This window comes from Dermochelys coriacea, chromosome 7 (genome assembly GCF_009764565.3).
Source record: "Dermochelys coriacea isolate rDerCor1 chromosome 7, rDerCor1.pri.v4, whole genome shotgun sequence".
NCBI lineage: Eukaryota > Metazoa > Chordata > Testudines > Dermochelyidae > Dermochelys > Dermochelys coriacea.
In genome coordinates this window covers 31,325,988-31,346,186 of record NC_050074.1, presented here as the reverse complement: position 1 = coordinate 31,346,186, position 20,199 = coordinate 31,325,988, and the positions used below count along the sequence as shown (strand labels likewise).

General features: G+C 48.1%; 2 protein-coding genes across 5 annotated transcripts in view; one reads left to right on the top strand and one right to left on the bottom strand.

Moving 5' to 3' along the window:
- MACROD1 (mono-ADP ribosylhydrolase 1) overlaps positions 1–20,199 on the bottom strand; it is a 185,308-nt gene that overhangs the window by 110,272 nt on the left and 54,837 nt on the right. The gene's annotated exons all lie outside the window — the stretch shown is intronic.
- The window catches only part of FLRT1 (fibronectin leucine rich transmembrane protein 1), an 86,252-nt gene that overhangs the window by 52,718 nt on the left and 13,335 nt on the right, over positions 1–20,199 (top strand). Inside the window, exon 3 of the mRNA XM_038409417.2 lies at positions 13,434–14,186. The gene's annotated coding sequence lies outside the window, so the exon portion shown is untranslated. The remainder of the gene's footprint in view (positions 1–13,433; positions 14,187–20,199) is intronic.

The window sequence follows — 20,199 nt, the reverse complement described above, 5'->3', positions numbered from 1 at the left end:
ACTGCGTTTTCCAATAGCAAACTGTTCTGTCTAAAAATTGTTTATTACATCCCACTCTGATGCTTTCCAGCTAGCTGCAATCTACTGGACTGAGGACTGGACTGTTCATGCTGGACGCTACACAGACCCTGACCGAGATCAGGCCCCCCATTGTGCCAGGCACTACACAGACCCCAATTGAAATCAAGGCCCCCATCATGCCAGGCACTGCATAGAGAAAGAGTCAGAGCCAGACCCTCCCTTGAAGAGTTCACAGTCTGAGCAGACAAGAGGGAGGGGAAACAAAGGCCCAGAGAGAGGAAGCAACTTGCCCAAGCAGGGCACTGGCAAAGCTGGAGTAGAACCCAGGAGGACCACACTGCTCCTCACTCTTTCCATCCAGTTGCCTCTGACAGCATCCAGGGGTTCCGAACGAGTCCAGATCTGTCTTTGCTGGGCCTATGGCCGTTTACATTTAAATAGACCTCTGTGCATCAAAGCAAGCCTGGCTGGAATGGGAATATCTGCGGGTTGAGTGGATAGGAGGGGAGGTGGGGAGGGGAGGGGGAAGAGGCATCTAGCTGCCAAAGCCCCCTGTGACACAGGGCTTGGCTTTGCATGCTTCCTCAAGCTGAGCTGCATGGTGTGTGTGTGTAGGGAGGGGACACCAGTAGAGTGTTTGGTGGGGGAAGTTACATGCAGAGTCTGTGTGTGTAGATGTCTGCATGCACAGCGGAGAGTTTAGGAGATCTGTGTGACACCTGCCCCTGTGAAGAGCAGAAGGGCTAGCTACCACTTCAGCTCTAGCATACCTGGGATAGAACCCAGGGGTCCTGACTCCCAGACACCCTGCTCTAACCACTAGACCCCACTCCCTTCCCAGAGTTGGGGATTGAACTCAGGAGTCCTGACTCCCAGCCCTCCTGTAGAGCCCTAAACTTTCTGACTCAAGCTCACAAAGGAGTGCCAGAACTGCCCCACCCCAAACACCCCCACAAGGCCTGGTCATAAACACCTCTCCTGTTTACCCTAGTCTAAAGAAGCTTAGGGAATTAAAATATTAAATGCAGCTGGCAATTGGGATGAAGGAGAACTATATATATATATATATATATATATATAAACCACACGCAAAATCAATCCAATTACATTGTGCAACCACATGAGCAGTTTAGGGTAATTCAGTTATTTCAACCCCTGCCTCAAATTCTCAGTCCGGGTGGAATAAACTCTGATTAGCCGCCCACCCCCAATCTGGAAACTGGCAAAGGGAAAGGTGCAGGAGGATTAGAAGCAAGGAGAGCTGGGGAAATGCTCTTTGTTCTCATTGTTAAAGACAAGGAAAGGGTGATTGGTGCTGTCAGGACCTAGGCTGCTGTAGCTCAACCCCCCATGCCTTGTTCGCACCCCTGGGAGCTATTGTTGCAGGCTCTCTGAACACTCAGGCATGCATATGTCAGTTCTCAATAGTGTGTATGTATAGGGATGGTTAGATGGATATAGGAACATGGAGGGGAGATGGATAGAGGGGAGTATATGGGGATGGATAGATAGATATTACAAATGGATGGACAGAGTATAAATCTGTCTAGACAGAAAAGCATTTCCCTATACGCCCAAGCTCTGGGCAAGGCACCACAAATAGCCCCAGCACCGGGGTATTTCACACCTTTGATGCTCCCTGTGTGTTGGAGGACCCTAGATCACCGGCTTCCGGAGCAGTTCTTCCAATTGTCCCTTCCCTGATGTGGTACCATCCACAAGGCAGCAGCTTTGCCTGCAACCAGTGCCGGGTCTAACTGAGGCCAGGAGCCCTTCCAAGATTAACTAGGCATCTCTTTTAACAGTGTGTTTTGATCAGCAGGGGAGCTTCAGAAGCTATTTAGGAAGTCTGTTAAGAGGGGCCAGGTGAAAGCGCAGAGGCAGATTCCCCCATTAAATATTTAAACAGATGCAACCCACGGAGCTACAACATCTCATTTGCTGCAAAAGCTGTGGTCAATGCCAACCCAGCAAGGATAAAAGGTGGAGGGATAAGAATCTATGATACAGGCTGCTGGCCACAGGCTATGAAAGGCCCCTGGAGGCCTGGCTTCAGGGTTAGGGCAGCAGAGTGGGATGCGGGACGACTGTGTTCAATTCCTGGGGCTGCCTAAAGCTCCCTATGTACCCAGATTGCTTAGGCTAGGAGATGGGTTCCTGGGTTTTCTGACAATCCGAGATGCCACCGCTCTGTGCCTCAGTTTCTCCATCTGTAAAATGGGATAATGATCCTTCCTTTGTCTGTTTAGATGGCAAACGCTGTGGGGCAGAGACTGTCTCTTAAAGTATGTGTGCAGCACCCAGCATGACGGGGCCATGATCTCGGTGGGGGCCTGTGCAGCACCCAGCACAGTGGGGGCTCCAATCTCTGTTGAGGTCTGTGCAGCGCCCACCACTCCGCTTGACTCAAAGTGGCCAGATCCCCTGCTGGTGTAAATCAGCATCACTCCGTTGGCGTCAATAGCCAGATCAGCATCACTCCACAGGAGTCAGCAGAACTCCTGCTGATTGACACCAGCTGAGGATCTGTCCAGCACAAAGGGAATGCCCGAGGAGATAGTACAAGTTCAATCAATCTGGCGCGCGCAGTCGAGCTCCAGTCTCCGCTGTGGGAGGGTTACGGCTGGGAGTGCTGTTTCATTAATCTCTCTCACTCCCCCCAGACTCCCATTATCTGGTCTTATTAATAGTTATTATTTAGATAGCTCCTGACAGCACACGACTCACTGTAAAGGCAACAGGCCAGACCCTCCCTGCTGTAGCTACATGTGTGTTCCCGACCTGAGCTGAGAATAGAACCCAGGAGTCCTCGTTCCCAGCCCCCGACCCCCCCCCCCACACACTAACCACTAGAGACCTCTCCCCTCCCAGAGCCAGGTATAGAATCCAGGAGTCCTGACCCCGAGTGCTGTGCTCTGTCCACACGACTTCCTGCATAAATCCACATTCTGCCCCATTCTATTTCATGCCATATTCTATGCAAAGTCTAGGATCCTGCCCACCCCCTAAGTATCAGACCTCCCCCATTCCTGGCCTGAACTATTTCACTGGATGCTAAATGGAGGGGGGGCAGGATCAAGTGCTGTGAGCAAGACAGCAATTAATCTTGGCCCAGGAGCATCACAGCAGCACAGGCCCTGCCACCCAAATTAAATTTTGACTTGTCTCATAAATCTTCCCTTAAACTCCCCTCCATGCCACCAGCTGCTCTGCCAGACGGCAGGAAGACTGGAAATGTCCTTGAAGCCTGGGGGAATCTATGCTGAAAAAGCTCAGGTGCCTACATGGAAGGGAGGCTGAGGTGTTGGTGAAATGGTGCCGCATGCTGCAGCAGAAGTTTAGGAGCTGGGGATCCGGGGGAAACCAGCTTTAGAGAACTGGCCAGGTGGGTGGAGGAAGGGAGGTTTCTGGCCAGGATTTTATTTTCACTCCCAGTGCCCTGGTTAAAATCCAGCTCAGTTAATTCCATTTCTCCAAGCCACCAGCTGTTGGATACATCAGTCGTCCTAAAGTGTTGCTGGCATGGGTAGAAATGTTCCACCCCAGAGGCAGCTGCATCTCAGTGCTTGTCAAGAGATCCCTGTATAAATATCTGCCCAAACCTGTGTCTGCACCTCAGCACCAAGTGATACATCCCTGTACAAACAACTGCTCCACCACAGAGGCAGCTGCATGTCAGCGCCTGTCAAGGAATTCCTGTATAAACAGATTTCCCACACCAGAGCTATCTGCATCTCAGTGCCAGGTGAGGGATCCCTGAAGTAAACAGCCCCTGCACCTCACCCCAGAGCTAGCTGCATCTCAGCACCAGACAAGGGATCCCTGTATAAATAGCTGTCACTACATTAAACACCCTGTGGAATGGGTACCTCCTCTTGCCTGACTCCCCTCAAAATACAGGGCTCAGTGTGGGCCCTTCCCAAATGCTCTGATAGGCTCTTACTCACCAGGCACTCTCCAGCCGGAGCAGCTCCTGTGAAAGCTCCTGGGAATGAGTGAGGGACAGGCTGGGAAGCAGCCCTGTATGCTGGCTAAGCTGCTTCTGTTCAGAGGCACAGAGCTCCACACAGCAGAACCAGTAAGGGGAGGGGAGAAAGAGACAGGGCTATGCATGGGGATACACAGATAAATGGGGAAGATGGGGCTCAATGGGTCAATAGAGGGCTCTAATAGAGGGGCTCTGTACTGCAGGTAAGGGTAGAGATGGATGTTAGATGGGTGGCTGGGGATAGATGGCTATGGCTGAGACACAGCAACTCACCCGGGTTTACAAGTTCAAATACTACCAAGGCTGTGTTCCCATCTCTGTCATCTAGGTCTCCAGTTCAGGGTGTGGTGTCACCCAGTCCCCATGTGTGTGCGGATTCAAGTGAGCTGCTGCTGCAGGTAGTTCCAGTCTCATTCCATTACTGGTGCCCGGGAACTTTTCATATGCCCCCAGTGTTGTTATTAGCAGCATTACGGTGGTGCCTAAGCTGAGACTGGACCCCAACTGAGATCAGAATCCACATTGTGCCAGGTGATGCACAAGCCCCAACTAAGATCAGGGCTCCATTGTGCTGGGTGCTGCACAAGCACACAGTAATAGACAGTCCATGAACTGAACAGCTTACAAGGGTGGGAGGGAAAACAGTGACACTGAGAGGGGAAGGGGCTTGACGCAGCAAAGCAAGCAGAAAAACCCAGGTGACCTGTGTCCCGCCGCACTGCCCTTATCACAATGCCTGTCTGCCCGATTGCATCAAGCCACATTTGTTCTGCTGCAGCAGTATGAAGAAATGAATCTACCCCGCTCCATGCAACATCTGAGGCTTGCCCTGGAGCGGAGTGTCACATTCAGATCCCTGCAGATGGCCAAGGGCAGGGAGGTCACCAAGGAAAGCGAGCGGCAGGGAATGGGAGCAGACAAGCACACTGGGCTGTTTCCATAAATGTCTGCAGCAGCCTGTGATGGGGAGAGGGTGCCGGTCAGGTCGTGGCTGGGACGCCAGCTCCAATGGAAACAAGGAGTGAAAGAATCAGAGGGTCCCACTGCACTCTTAGCACTTCCCCACACACAGACGTCCACCCTCTTGCAGACGTAACAGCTGCTGAGCACAGCACAGCAAGAGCTGGGTGATGTTTTCCGACCAAAACTTTTGTCAGCAAAATATGCAGCTCCGTTTCCTGAATTTGTGTTGGTTTTGCCAAATTGTTGGGGGGGGGGGCGGATATTCTGAAAAAATCAAAAAGTTTTGATTTTTTTCAATGCAAAATTGCCATTGGTTTTATTTTAATTTAAAAACATTTTTAAAATGTCCCAAAACAAAACACTGGTTTAGACTTTTTGACTCACCGAAAAGTTTGAAAAGTTTTGTTTTCTGTTTGACCCCAAATACATTTTTTCCCAGATTTGTCAGAATTGTCATACACTGAGAAACCCATTATTTGCCCTGCTCGGCTACAAGTCCCCTGCTGTGCCACCCCCTAGGTAGGGCCCCTTGGTTAAAGACCACCTGCTCAGGTGGGCACAGCTCATGTTTTTAGCTCTGGGTGTCCCGGGTTCAGTACATGATGTGTTGGCCAAAAGGAAGCCATCACTCAGCGACACATTACAGCCCAGCATGGAATTAACACGACAGCGCTGGGCATCAGGTGCAGTCCCCAGCCCAGTGCTATCCATTCAAAATGCTGCTGGGCTGCATGGTTTGAAGCACTGTAAGGTGCAGTACCACCTGCTGCCACTGGGGGGCCTGGTGCAGCTGCCAACAAGGTGGCTGCTCCTGGCAGAGGGAGGAGGAATGGAGCAGGGGATGCAGGCTGCAATGTGGCTATTTCAGTTCAGAGTAATTTGCACATGCTCCCTGTTGCCTGTTCCCACCTCTCAGTCTGGGCTGTGTCTGCCAGTGGGTAATTTTATGCAGTCCATTGGGGCTGGAATATAATTTCTATGGACCTGTGCAAGGCGAGAGACTGTCCACTCAATTTTCCACCTTAAAATCACATAATTCCGATTACTCTCTTGGAAATTTTTTTGGGGGTGTGGGGGACTTGCTTCTTCAATTCCCATCTGATATTGGCATCTGCTGTCTGGAGCAAAAAGTTCTGTGCATTCAAGAAGTAATTGGAAATCTTGGTTTTCAGCCAGCAAGGGGAAGGATGGCCTGACGATGGTAGTTCAAGAGCTATCAGCTGTTAAAGAGGCAGTAGACACAGAGCAGGGTGCAGGAGTTCAGTTTCCATGGTGGACAATCAGTGACTGAAAGGGTGCAATGAGCGAGGCTCTCAGTGGCCTTGTGCCCTATACAGTCATTTACACTAGTGTAAATTGAGTGTGAAACACTAGGGATTTTTGTTCTCTTTTTCTGAACCTTGTGCAATCATTTACACTAGAGAGTGTAAAATGCTAGTGTTCCAACTGGGTGGCATTCCACACTTGCTCTGTACTAGTGCAAATGAGCACACATGGGGCAGAGTGATGGAGAATTAGGCCTCTTGTATTGTACACTCACTTTGCACTAGTACAAATGACAGCATAGGGTCCAAGGCAATGGAGAATCAAGCCTCCAGTGTTTTACACTAAACACTGTGCTAGTGCAAAGGATTGCACACGTGTGAAGGATAAGCAGCCCTTTGTGTTTTCCGCTCACTTTGTACTAGGCAAAGGACCACACACAATGTGGGATGACAGAAAAACAGGTCCAAGGTGTCTTGAATACAGGCCCCTTTTCATAAGGAATTAGGGTGAGATCCACAAAGCTCATGTGACTCGTGGGCCAAGGGGCAGGGAATGAAGTTCTGCCTCTACTGACTGAGGTTGGATTTGACCCTGTGAACTAGAGGTGAATTCTCTCCGTATGCTGGAGAGGCACAGGCGAAGGGACTGGACAGGGCTCTAACAGTGAGAGACTGAAGAAGATCATTCTAAACTAAACTAGAAGGATCTCAAGTCTAATCCTGTTTCCTACAGATCATTCCTCCCTTTCCAAAAGATGTATTCAGTGCTGTTTGCCCATTACTCCATGAAGATCCTTTCTGAAGCTCCCTTTCAATTCGGAAACCACACTACCAACTCCAAGCTATGACAATAAGAAAGGATCCACCAACAAAATCTGTACCCTGCTTTGCTGCCAGGATGCACTGCGCATGCGACTGCAAAAGGCTTATGTTGTATTTTATGGAGCACGCCGGTGAAATGTTGCACACAGAGGCATTCAAATAAATGACCAACACTTTTAAATCAATGTATGCTTTGCATTGAGAGCGAGTCAGCCCTTTTGCATTGACCCCTGGCTGCTAGAAAGCAGGGATTTTCACACAAACCAGCCAACCATTCTGGGGCTTTGGGGGGCCAATTTCTTTAGATGGAATATTTAAAACAGTGCCAAAATATTAGCAGTCAGGACCAATTATTCTGTTGGGTTTTTTTTCTTAAGCAGATTCTGTTTCCAATTATTTTTTAAATATAAAGGGACTAAAATGCACTCTTTTTTTTCTATTCTGTGCTGCCCTCTGCAGCCATGCCCCAGGGATAAATTCTGCATTGTCCAGGCCTAGAAAATTATACATCTTTGGCCTTATTCTCATTTACTCTGGTCCTGCCTTTTGGGAATTGAGGGGGGCTTCTGGCTTCAATACACCTTGCCATTCCCACTGTTCTAGGGCTAGCATAAGTTAGAGCAGCCTCAGGGAATGGAATAGAACCGAGGAGTCCTAATGCCTGGTTCCATCTCTTTTAATCTCTAGACTACACATCCCTCCTAGAGCTGGAATTAGAACACAGGAGTCCTGATTCCTGGGCTTTACATACACTAGCAATTTGCTAAGTTAACAGTCGTCAGAGACCAAGCATCAGCCAGGGCAAACATGCTGGATATGGCACTGATCTGAGACTCAGAACACCTGGGTTCTAGTCCTGGCTCTACAACTGGCCTGGTGAGTTATCTTAAGCAGATCACTCCACCTGTCTCTGTGCCTCAATTTCCCCATCTGTACAATGGGGATAATGATAATCTCCTTTGTAAATTCTTTAAAAGCTGCTGATGAAAAGTGCATATTAACAGTAAGTTGGCATGTCTGCTCAGGGACTTGGAATCCTCCAAGGCCTCTTCTTCACCCATAAAACTATGTTGGATTGTCCGGCCTCCCAATCCAGTTCCCCTACCTGGTTAGTTCACTCTGCTGCTTCTTTACAGATTTTTCTGCTTTGCACAAACAGCACCTGAGTATTTACTTATTCATTTGATTGTTTGAAACAAAAGCAGCTTTTTCATTATTATTAAAAAAACCCTAAGATGCTAATTTGCAAGCAGTGGGGAAGATCAAAGAGCCCTGCCGCCCGCCTGTAATTAACACTGCTCTCCCCCTTCACAACTCTGGTGACAATCTGTTGCCACGCTTGTGTGTGAGACGCTTTCTTCTGCTGATGGCTGGAACCAGGGCTGCTGCATGCATCCTTCTAGCTGCCCTGGCCGGGAGACGGCGCAGCCCAGATACCCTGGGGTAGGATGTGCCACTGCAGATTCCCAATCGACCCTAGTGCTGGTGAGATGCCTTTGCAAATTTGCTCACAACTATCTCCCCCATCCTCTGATATTTCCTCTTGCTTTAAATATGGCCAGTCTCACGTTCGGAGCCGGCTGGAGCTAACGCAGCCTGACTAGTCGCTTCTGGGGTTTGCTTCTAGCAAGAGACATAGAATGTCACAGAGTCACAGACTCAGACTCAGGGTGCAGAGAATCATGGAGAATAAATGGAGAATCACCCCCTGCTCTTAACGGGTTGGGGCCTATGACATATGGTTCTCATTCCATTCAGCAGGGGGCAGCAGCATTACAGACTGAGATCAGGGCATCATTATAGCATGTGCATTGTTACTGGTATTACAGTAGCTTCATTATGCTGTCCAGATTATGGCAATGCCTACACATCCCGACTGAGATCAGGGTATCATAACGATGTGTGTGTTATTATTAGTATTACAGTAGCAACTGGAGACCCAACCCAGATCAATGACTCATTATAGGGTGTGCATTATTATTGACATTATGATAGAGGCCCCAGTCCAGACTGAGTAGTCATTATGGTGAGCACATTATTATTGGTATGATGGTAGTACCAAGATCAAAGCCCAATTCTGGCATGTGCATTATTTGCATTATTTCAGTAGCACCTTGAGGCACAGATTACTTCAAACGTAAGCTCTTTGGGGCAGGGACTGTACAGCACCTAGCACAACAGTGTCCCAGTCTGGGTCTCCTGGATGCTACCGCCATGCACACAGTACGTACCAAGAACAGCAGAGGCAGGCTTTCTTTCCTCTGGTGAGAGATGGGATACCAGGCTAGCTGGGCCCATTGATCTGATCTGGGCAGGGGTGGGTGAGAGGCAGGATACTGGACTAAATGGGTCAACTGATCTGATCTGGGGGCAGAGAGAGGGAACAGAATACCAGGCTAGATGGGCCCACTGGTGTGATTAGCAGGGGTGAAAGGGTGAGGATGGGATGCCGGGCTGGCTGGGTCATTGGTCAGATCCAGTCTGGTGCCTTCGTTAATATTTACCGGCGTACCTGGCTCTGGGGAGCTCTCACAGCACTTCTTTTCCTTGCTATTAATTGAACGGAAAAAAGCGCTTGTAATAACATCAAAGGGGATTTAAGCTTCACCTCTGAGTTTTGCAGAATAAGAGGGAAGGGGGATTATCTGTATCCATAACCCCACTGGGAGAACGGCACGGCGCTTCCTGTGCTCTACTGGCAGAGCCGCCCCATGCTTCCTGTGCTTTCTGCGGGGCCCTGAGACCCCCCTTAGCGCCTTTTATTACACAGGTTTCTTTCAGTGCTGAAATGAACCAGGAATTCTTCATTAATAAGAGAGGGCTTTGAAGCTGCTGCTGACCGGGCCTATGTGGTGCCAGTTTTGGCTTGCAGCGCGGAGCCACATTCCCAGCTGGTGTAAAGTAGCGTCCATCGGTGCCCAGAAACCAGAAGTGTCAGGACTGCGCAGGTGGGGAAGGGGAGAGGGGGAATTGGGAGTAGAGGCTGCAGTGAGCCATGTGCAGACAGCCCTGTCCTCTCAGGGGGGCTATATCTTCTCCCTTTGCCCCAGCCTTGGAGTGGATCTGCCCCACCAAAAGTCACCCCCAGTGCAGCAAGTGGTACTGCACCCTGCAGTGCATCAGCCAGACATTATTGGTGAGACTGAGACCAGCTGGACTCTAATGACCAGTTGTTCCCGGTGTAACTCCCTTTAATTCGATGGAGCAATGCTGATTTACACTAGCTGGGGATCTGAATCCATTGGCTCCAGTGGAGTTATGGCCTATTTGCACCAGTTGGGGATCTGGCCCCAATGGCTCTAATGGAGCAAACGCCCTTTCACAACAACAGGGGCTCTGGTCTCAGAGATACTAATGAAGCTGGGTTGTTTTCACCAGCCCAGCAAATTGTAGGAAGTGGAGGAGTTGAAGGAAGATTCACAGGTTTTCTTTGCAAGGGTGAATTGCTCCTCTCATAAGGTAGCAGGGCTAAAAGAGCTGCAGCACTCAGGGTTCCAGGTTATTAGAAGCGACAGGCTTGCAAGGAAGATCAGGCTGTTGAGAGTGTGGATGGCTTTGGGTATGTGTACACAGCAAAGAAAACCCCGTGGCTGGCCTGTGCCAGCCAACTCAGGCTCACAGGGCTCGGGCTGTGGGGCTATTTCATTGCTGTGAAGATTTCTGGGCTTGGGCCGGAGCCTGAGCTCTGGGACCGTCCCAGCCCCACAATTTGGACAAGATTTCTCCAGCCCACACTCAGCAGGATACTCATGTTTGGCTTTTCAGCAGGATGGGAACTGAGCTTTTGAGGGAGAAAATTCTGGTCCTCACTTGTGGTGCTGAACCCTGGAAAATCTGGCCTCTGGGGGTCTGATTCTAAGGGGGAGGGTTGGAGCACAAACTTCATTTCTTTGCACCACGAGCCCATATGGTTTTGCTTGAAAAGAGAGGAAAGGCGGAACGGAAAGTTAGAGCAAGGGGTTCCAGAGATGGGCTGTGAAAATCCCATTTGCTGGAAATTAATTGGAAAAATCCACGCTGCAGGCTCCCGATTTCCATAACACAAGTTCTGGCAGCACGGATAATGCCAGGCGAAGGATTCTTACCATACCATGCAGCCTTGAAACTTTAAGCCAATTTGTCAACACCCCATGCTAGCAGAAATGGTTTAAAAAGCCACCAGACGGCTTTTCTTTTTCTTTCCCCCCACAGCTCCATCTTGAAGTCATTTATTCCAGTCATGCCTTCATTCGTGCTTTTCCCCCTTCTGTTCTTTTCTTTCTCGGGAGAGCCATGTGGCTCATCTCCGAGCAGAATCAAAAAACCTCAGGCGGGATGGGAGCATTTTTTCATTATGCCAATACTAACCCATGTCTGTGTGACTGAACGAAATCCCCACCCTCCTTGAACATTTCAAAGACACAGAAGTCTCTACTGACCAAGGCAATGTCCCCTGTGTATACAACCTTGATTGAACACAGATCATGTTGTTCTGATTTCATTCTGAAATTTAATCTCTGATCATCTTCTTAGTTTTCATTCCTCTGCATTACAGAGGCTCAGAGATTTTGGCTTCTCCAAAGGCAGTTTTCGCCAAAGTTCATCAGTTTTAGAATCGGGTGAAATTTATGAACTACGTTTTTCCCCCAGCCAAAAACTTTTTTTTTTAAACTTTCATGAAAAATCATCAACATTAGAAAAATCTTTCCTTCTTTGGTGAAAAGTTCTACAGAATGTTTTCTATCAGAAGCTGCTTTCTGGAATTTTTGGTAAATAATAAAATGCTGATGGATATTTGTGATCAAAATTTCAGCTGAAAACATTTTGCAGATGATGGAAGGTGAGAGGATGGAAAACAGACCCATCTTGAATTGAATATGATTTTGAAATTTCAAAGGAGTTCAAAAATCCATTTTGGTTGGTGCTTCCAAGCCTTACCATAACAACATTTTCAAAGGAGTGGGGAATTAGAAATTAATTGTGGGATGGTGCTTAATGGGTGACATTTTCACAAGTGCCCAAGTCCCAATTTCAAAAGTCTCATAGGCTTTTAGAGGAACATCTTCAAAAACCCCTAAGTGACTTAGAAACTTAGAGCACAATTTTCATATGTGCCTATGTGATTTAGGAGCCTAAGTCTCCTTTTCAAAAGTCATTTAGGCCCAGATCTTCAATGGTATTTAGGTGCCTAGTTTCAATGTGAGTTAGGAGCCTAAATATCTTTGAGTATCTGGGCCGTAGGAGCCTAAATCTCATTTAAAATCAATGGGACTTCCACTCCTAAATGTCTTTGCCACTTTTGAAAATCCGATTTCAGGAGCCTATGTCTACGCATTTGACCCCACTTTCTGTGACCTAGTGGATAAACCATTGGATTGGCACTCGGGAAACCTGATCTATTGCCTGCTTGGCCACTGGCCTGCTGTATGACTTTGGGTAAGTCACTGCCCCACTCTGTGCCTCGGTTTCCCTATTTATGAAATGGAACTAATGATATTGACCTCCTTTGTAAAGTGCTTTGAGGTCTACTGGTGGAAAGCGCTATATTATTACTTAAAAAGTCCATCCACAAGAGTCTACATTTTCCAAACAAATTCATGATTTGGGGATGTTTTGTTCTTAGAGGGGGTTCTGAAATGCAGGCACCTGGTGTCCAGAAAGTCCCCTCTGAGAAACTCTGGGAGTCTCAGGTCAGGCCCCCCCAAATCACTAAGTCATTTTTGAAAAATGTGGGTCATTGAGCCAAATCCAGAGATTGAGCTAAGGGGCTTCTCGTTTTCACAAAGTTCTGAGTACCTAGAACTTGTCACCGCTTGCTCTAGTTTGTCTGCAGCTTCATAGGTATGAATATAGGTTTGGCAATGAAGGATGGCACAATTATTTCTCCCAACTCTGATCCACCGAAATACAGACTCCGTATGTGTTTGTGTCTGAGTGAAAGACTGTGTGTCTGTGTCTGAGAGAGAGAGAGTGTGAGAGAGAGACAGACAGTTAGATCATATGTATGTATATGTGCTTCTGTGTGTGTGTGTGTCACTTGTGTGCGCGTGTGTCAGGTCTGTGTGTGACCGTGTGTCCCTGTGAGTGTCTCTCTCTGCCTATGTTTCTTTGTGTGTCTCAGTCTCTGTGCATATTTGTGTGTTAGGGAGTCTCTGTGTGTCAATCTCTACATCAGTCTGTTTATGTCGATCTGTGTGCATGTCCTTCTCAGTGCAAATCTGTGTACATGTGTGAATGTGTGTGTCAACCTCTGTGTGTGTGTTCCTCTGATCTACTGGCAGTGTCAGATTGCACACACACAGCTCAATGGCTGTTAATTACTAGGCCAGCAACTCTGCTATTTCCTCCTTTGCAAATACCCTTTACCTAATAGCTTTGTCCAATCATTTTTGCAGGGGAGAAGTTGCAACCTAGAGGGATAATACCCTGGATTTCTCACTGCAAGGGCTGATCTCACGTCCAACCTGTGGTGGGAATGGATTTTTCCCTTCCTTTTCTTTTTTGAAAAGCTATCCCCTCATAAAGCAAAAGCAGCAGAGCCCGCTCCCCCTTCGAAGTCAGCCGTGACAACTCAGCAGCGTATGTCAAGCGGATTGGAGGGGAGCTACTTCCATGGTTGAGTAACACAACAACTCTGCCTCCACAGAGTGGATGTGAATACAAATCCCTCAGCTTGGTCATGCAAGAACACCCTGCTGCTGGGGGGCTTTGAGAAAGGATTGGGTTTATTATCCTGTTTTAAGTAACTTTTGGGAAGAAAGCAGGAGGAATCAGACACCAAGTCTCAAGGGGGGAGAGATTGCGAAAAAAAGGGAGGCTCTTGGGACAACCTGCAAGGAAATAAAAATTCCTTCAGACTGCAAACTGGAACCTGACGCTGAAAAGGATGGATTTACAAAGAGCCGAGTTGAATTGAAGTCTGGCGGCCCCCGAAATGTGCATGGTTGCTGGGGAGGGCTAGCCTGATTATATATCACTGTCAGCAGGGTGTGCTGGATTGGGAAGAAGGATAAAAGAGGTCGGGCTGAACTGATGCCCACTGTGGATATAAAAAGTCCCTTGGAGTTTGCAAAGCTGCAGCCTCATCGATGGAAGTAGGAGTCTAAAGCCCAACTTGATCAGAGAGGAGGGAGTGGCGTAGCAGGAAGGTAAGCTTAACACATAGATTGGAGCAGGTACATTTGGAGCCTGGCTAAAGCCGGTCCCACACATTAGCTGCCTGCAGCAAAGCCATGGGGATGGTATCGCTCCATCAGCATAAATGGAGAACACTCAGGAGACTGCATGAAATGCAGGGGAAAATCACCAAAAAGGGTTGTGTCCCAGGAAAGTCCTGGGATCCAGAAGACAACATGGGGGATACTCCTCCATGCTCACCAGAGATGGGTGGCAGGGAGGGTCAGGACTCCTGGGTCCTATTCCCAGCTCTGGGAGGGGAATGGGTCTAGCAGATTAAAGAGGGGGACAGGAAGGGAGGACATCTTGTTTCCACTTCTGGCTTTAGAGCAGCTCCTGGAGTCTCGGGATGAGTTAGAATCACAGTTTTCATTTAGAGAAAGACAGAAGGGTGTCTATGGGGAGAAAGAGGGAGAGAGATCAAAGAAAAAGCTTGAAATCATGACCTGAGTGTCAATGTCACCTGCCTCAGTTTGCAGACAGTCTGAAACAGCTACCAGAGATGTGAATTTCCCCGTGCATCTTAACTCTGTCATCTGCTGACACAGCAGCAAGGGGCATGGCTGGGGTTATGGGTGGTGTCTAGTGCTCTGGAGTGCCTGGCAGTCTTTGGATCCCAACTGCTCGAGGTAATGGAGCAACTCCACACGCTGACAGGGACTAGCCTAAATGTGGTGCCTACCCTGGGATTCAATAATAATAATAGTCCCTACTCTTAGCTCGTGCTTTCCAGCAGCAGAACTCAGAGTGCTTTCCAAAGGAAGGCAGGATCATTATCCCCATTTTACAGATGGGGAAACTGAGGCACAGAGGGGCTGTAATTTGTGCACGGTCACCAACAGGGCTATGACCAGAACCCAACTCATCTATATCCCAGTTCAGTGCTCACTCCACTAGGCCACACTGCCTCCCTAATTTAGCCTCCAGGCAGTTGGCAGGCTTGAGAATTGAAAGGCAGATATAACTTATGGCCACAGTAACAAGGTCCATCTGATTGTGTCTGGAGAGCCCCTGAGTAGTGGGAAAGTGAGGATGTAGTGCGTGGCTTCTGCAGGATCTTTGGGTCCATCCCCACAGCCTGAGCTGAGCTCAGCTAAGTCCTAAAGGCTCCTTCCCCACCGGGGTAACACACCCAGAGATGCAGCAGCCACATTTATTGCTTTGGGTTCCTGCCGCTTTACCAGCTAAAGGCAGCATGGACCTGGTGTGTGAGAGAGATCTGGATACAAGCTTTGCATTAGGGGAGGGGAGTTGTGTAACTGCACATGGACCCAGTGCTTCTCTGGAGAGCTCCTGGGGAATTCTTCACCAAACCAGGTAGGTCAAAAAATTCAGAGAGACTCAAGTTCCCATTCCTTCTCTGAATCAGACAAAGCAGGGACGTGACCCTGGGTCTCCTGAGCCCTAGGGCAGTGTCCTGGCCACTGGGGCTAGCTGGCTAAGCTGGGGGCTCTCTCATGCTTTTTCAAAGAGTCTCGTTTTCATTCCAATGCAGAACAAAAACAAACATCTAAAGTTTGAAATCTTTTGCTGGCTGATATGCTTGTTCTCCAGCCCCCTGTGTGCATGGCTTTGAGCTGGGAAAAGCTGGCAGGAGCGGAGAGAAACACCATGCACACACTTTCCCTGCTTGGCTAGCCTTTGGCCCTGCAGCGAGTGGAAATACCACAGAAGCTGCCTCTTGCAGGCTGGCTCAGCTTCTAATCTCATTAATGGGGTGAGCAATTAAAACAGGCACAAGGGTTCACTCTTCTTCTCTGGACAATAGGGGCATCTTCACTAGGACAAGTCGTATGTTCATAACTTGAGTGAGTGAAGGTAAGTCGTTCACATGTGGAGTTAATGCCCACAAGGACACTATGCTGGGCTGACATACCGGGGATTGAACCAGGGATTTCCAGAGCTCAAAGCATAAATGACTACCGCTTGGGGTAAAGAGCCCATACACCAGAGCAGGCATTTGCAACACTCCTCTCCTCTGTGCATCAGCAGAGCGGGAGGCCGTCACGCACTCACCAGTGGGTTCCAGTTGAAGCACTCCTAGACATACCCAAGCTCGCTGGATTCTACCTAGCTCAGGTCCCAGTAGCAAAGAAGCTGCAGCAGCACAGACTTTTGCCCAGCCTGTGCTGCCCTAGCTCCACGATTTGTACCTGCACTAGCTAGATCAAAGGTAGCTCAGATAGGCCTGTGTGTGCTGCAGTCACAGCCCAGGATTGCAGTGTAGATATTCCCTCTTGGGAGCATTCACCTCCACCTGCTAACTCATGTTAAAGCTACACCTTGCCATGTCTCCACTAGGGCTTTGGCGAACATGAGTTAAGAACACGCCTTTTGTCCTAGTGAAGACAGGACCTCAGACAAAGCATGTATTTTTTAACCCCTGTCATGCTAACCCACGTTAAAATCCTGTGGAAGATGAAGTAAGAATTTCCCTTCACCAGAATATTAGGTCATGTTAGAAGCTGACCCTGAGGAGTCATGTTAACTAACACAACATTAAACACAGCTATCTATACAGTCAATTGCAAAGTTAACAGGAGTATTGTCCGTAACTCAGTTCCTCTCTACACACAACACCCTTGAGTGCGGTGGTGCTTTGAACTCAGGTTGGCTGGCCTCAGAGGAACATAGGCTAAAACTCAAGTGAACAGAATATGTCAGCTGCTAAAATGACTGCTATGTAGGGGGGATGCAGGCTAGCACTACTCGAGTGCTGTTAGTCCTCCAACGTCTTCCCACAATCCCCTGGGTGCCCAGAAAGGACAGACACAATCTTCCCCCATTCAATGGGAGAGAATTCATAGAGTGGCTCAGCTGTCTGCGATGCTAAGAATCGTGGAATACACTCCCAGAAGTCCGAGTGAGTGCAGTGCCCATGTGGACATGGCTATTCAAGTGGTATTTCACAGTGTGTAGACACTCTCACTTGAGCTAGGCTAACTCAAGTTAACTCTGCAGTGAAGACAGAGCCTCAGCCAGTTCAGGTTAAACCCCGCTGAGGCTAGAGGGTTAACCACATATATCCGCATGAGGTGACACTCCACTTGCCCCTTCAAATACTGACAGCTAAGTAGCATTTAACAGCATGTTAGCTAACATGAGCCTCCCCCAAGTCTGGGTTCTAACATCACTTCATTTTCTAGTGGAGACAATGGACAAAATTTTCAAAAGCCATTTAAGAGACTTTGGAGCTTAAATCCTATTTTCTAAAGGGATTTGGGGTAGATTTCCAAAGGGATTTAGGTGCCAAAAGATGAAGATAGGAGCCTACTGGCATTTTCCAAAGCCCATATGCACTTAGGGCCATATTTTCAAGTAGAACTAATAGGGCAAAGTACAAGGACTTAGGAACTAACAACAAGAATTTCTGCTATGAACTGAGGGCTCATCAGTTGGAAACAACTTAGGAGCAGACCTGGGTGTTCCTTGATCGCAGGATGAGCCAACAATGTGATGTGGCCAAGAAAAAGACAAATGTGATCCTAGAATATATCGGGTGTGGGATTTTCAGTTGAGTTAGGGAAGTATTAATGCCAAGGGACAAGGCACTGGGAAGACCTCATCTGGATACTTTGTACAGTTCTGGTCACCCACATCCAAGATAGAAGAATTCAAACTGGCTTGGGTGCAGAGGAGGGCTCCTAGGCTGATCAGGGGAATGGAGAGGCGATCTTACTAGAGATGACTGAAAGAGTTGGGCTTGTTTAGCCTGGTCAAACAAAGGCTGAGAGGGGATCTGGTTGCTCTCTCTACATACACAAGGGAGGTTGACCCCAGGGAGGGAGGAAGAGCTATTGAAGCTAAAGGACAGTGTTGGCACAGGAACAAATGGGGATAAACTGACCAAGAATCAATTGAAACTGGCAATGAGAAGAAGGTTTCTCCCTGTCACAGAAGGGAAGCTCTGGAGCAACGTCCCAGTCCCAGTTGGAGCAGTGGGAGGCAAACATCCCAGCGAGCTTGAAGATGGAGCTTGACAAGTTTCAGACCGTGATGGGCTGCGTGACCCTTCTCGCCCTGTGTATCTAGACAGCGGGGACTTAAACCTGGGTCTGCCACATCCCACCCATCCCTAACCACCAGCAGAGAGAATCTCTCTCTCACCCAATGAATGTTTAATTATTCTACAACGTGGAACAGCTTCGCCAGGAGAAAGAGAGACAGACTGATTACAACGCCGTGGTCAGGGCATGCCACCTGGGATGTGTGAGAGCCAGGTTGAGGCCCACATCAGGAGAAGCAGGGACTTGCATGTAAGCCTCCCGTATCCCAGATGAGTGCCCTGACCACTGGGATAGGCTGGGCTTGTTGCAAGCTCTTTTCCCTGACCAGAAATTCGCTCCTGGACCATCAAAACCAATACGTGGAAATGGAGCTGGGCAATGATCTTGGCTCGCCAGCTGCCTAACTGCTGTCAGGTTTAAACCCTCAAGTGAACCACAAGAGACCCCGGAAGTCAATTCATTACAAAGGCTGAATACCAGAGTTTAGATTAATAAGATTAATAATAAGATTAATAATAATAATAATAATAATAAGATTAATAAACCCTTCATTTATCACTGCACCAGGCCCCTAAACATTATTCACTGCATAACTCAAAGGGCTGGAGCATCCTTGGCTTGCACTAAGGCTGGTGGGACTAGGGAGCACTCAGCACCCTGCTGAATGTGGCCCTAAATGCTTGGTTTGTTGAGGCATTAGCAGCTTTGTTACAAACCAAGGCTGTGAAAGATCCCCTGTGGACAGAATAATTATTATTGATTATAAAAGCAGATAAACTCAGCCAGGACACAGCCGCACTGAAAGACAGGATAAACCTCTCAAGCGGCTTTCAGCGTTGGAAAGAGTTCCTGTTTAATAATAAATAATAATAATAATAATATGGTTTTTGTTATAGCAGCGACTCAGACCTCTGCCGAGCTCAGGGCCCCTATTGTGCCAGGCACTGCCCAAACTCCAACTGACCCCAGAGCCCCTGTTGTGCCAGGCACTCACCAAACTCCAACCGAGCGCTGATCCCCTGTTGTGCTGAGCGCTACACAGACCCCAATTGAAAAACAGTCCCTTCCCCAAAGAGCTTGCAGTTTATATAGAGAAAGAGTGGGAGGGGAAACAGAGATACTGAGAGGGGAAGGGACATACTCAAGGTAATATAGCAGATTAGTGGCAATGCCAGGACTTGAGCCCAGGGAGGCAGTGTAGTCCAGTAGCTAGCGCACAGGACTGGGGCTCAGAATACCTGGGTTCTTGTCTCAGCTCTACCACTGACTTACTAAGTGACCTTGGGCAAATCAGCTCCATATCTCAGTTTCCCCTCCCACCCTTTGTCTATTTAGACTGTATTGTCTTCAGGGCAGGGACTGTTTCTCAATGTGTCTGTAGGGCATCTGGCACAATGGGGGTCTAGATTTTGGTTGGGGTCTATGCAGTGCCAAGCACATGGCGTTCTGATTTTGGTCAGGGTCTGGGCAGCATCTGGTACAATGGAATCCCGATCTTGGTTGCGGTTTTTAGATGGTACAATACAATAACATCCTCATACCACAGTAAACTCTAGACCATGCTTTTTCTTCATCTGACACTGAACAGATTTTGCCACTACTTTATTACTGAGTCTAACATTTTATATTTTCTTCTTCCATTTTTTAACTATACATATATATTTAAATGTTTCCGCGAACACCTGAAAAAAAACAAACTGATCGAAATGACGCCCAGTATGGGAGATGGAATGTGGATATCTCCTAATAAAGGGAAGCTCCAAATTACTCCTCTTCTTATACCATTTTCCCCCTAGAAAAATATTGTCATATCAGATGTTGCTATCAATATAATTAACCTCCCCAGACACAAATTTGAATTTTCTTTTCCTCACCCCACTTCTAACGTGTATCATTTTCTATTAACTGGAGCAATTTTCGTTTCTATTAGCCCTGGATACAATGCAACTGAGCAAACTTCTTTTAACAATCCCTTTTG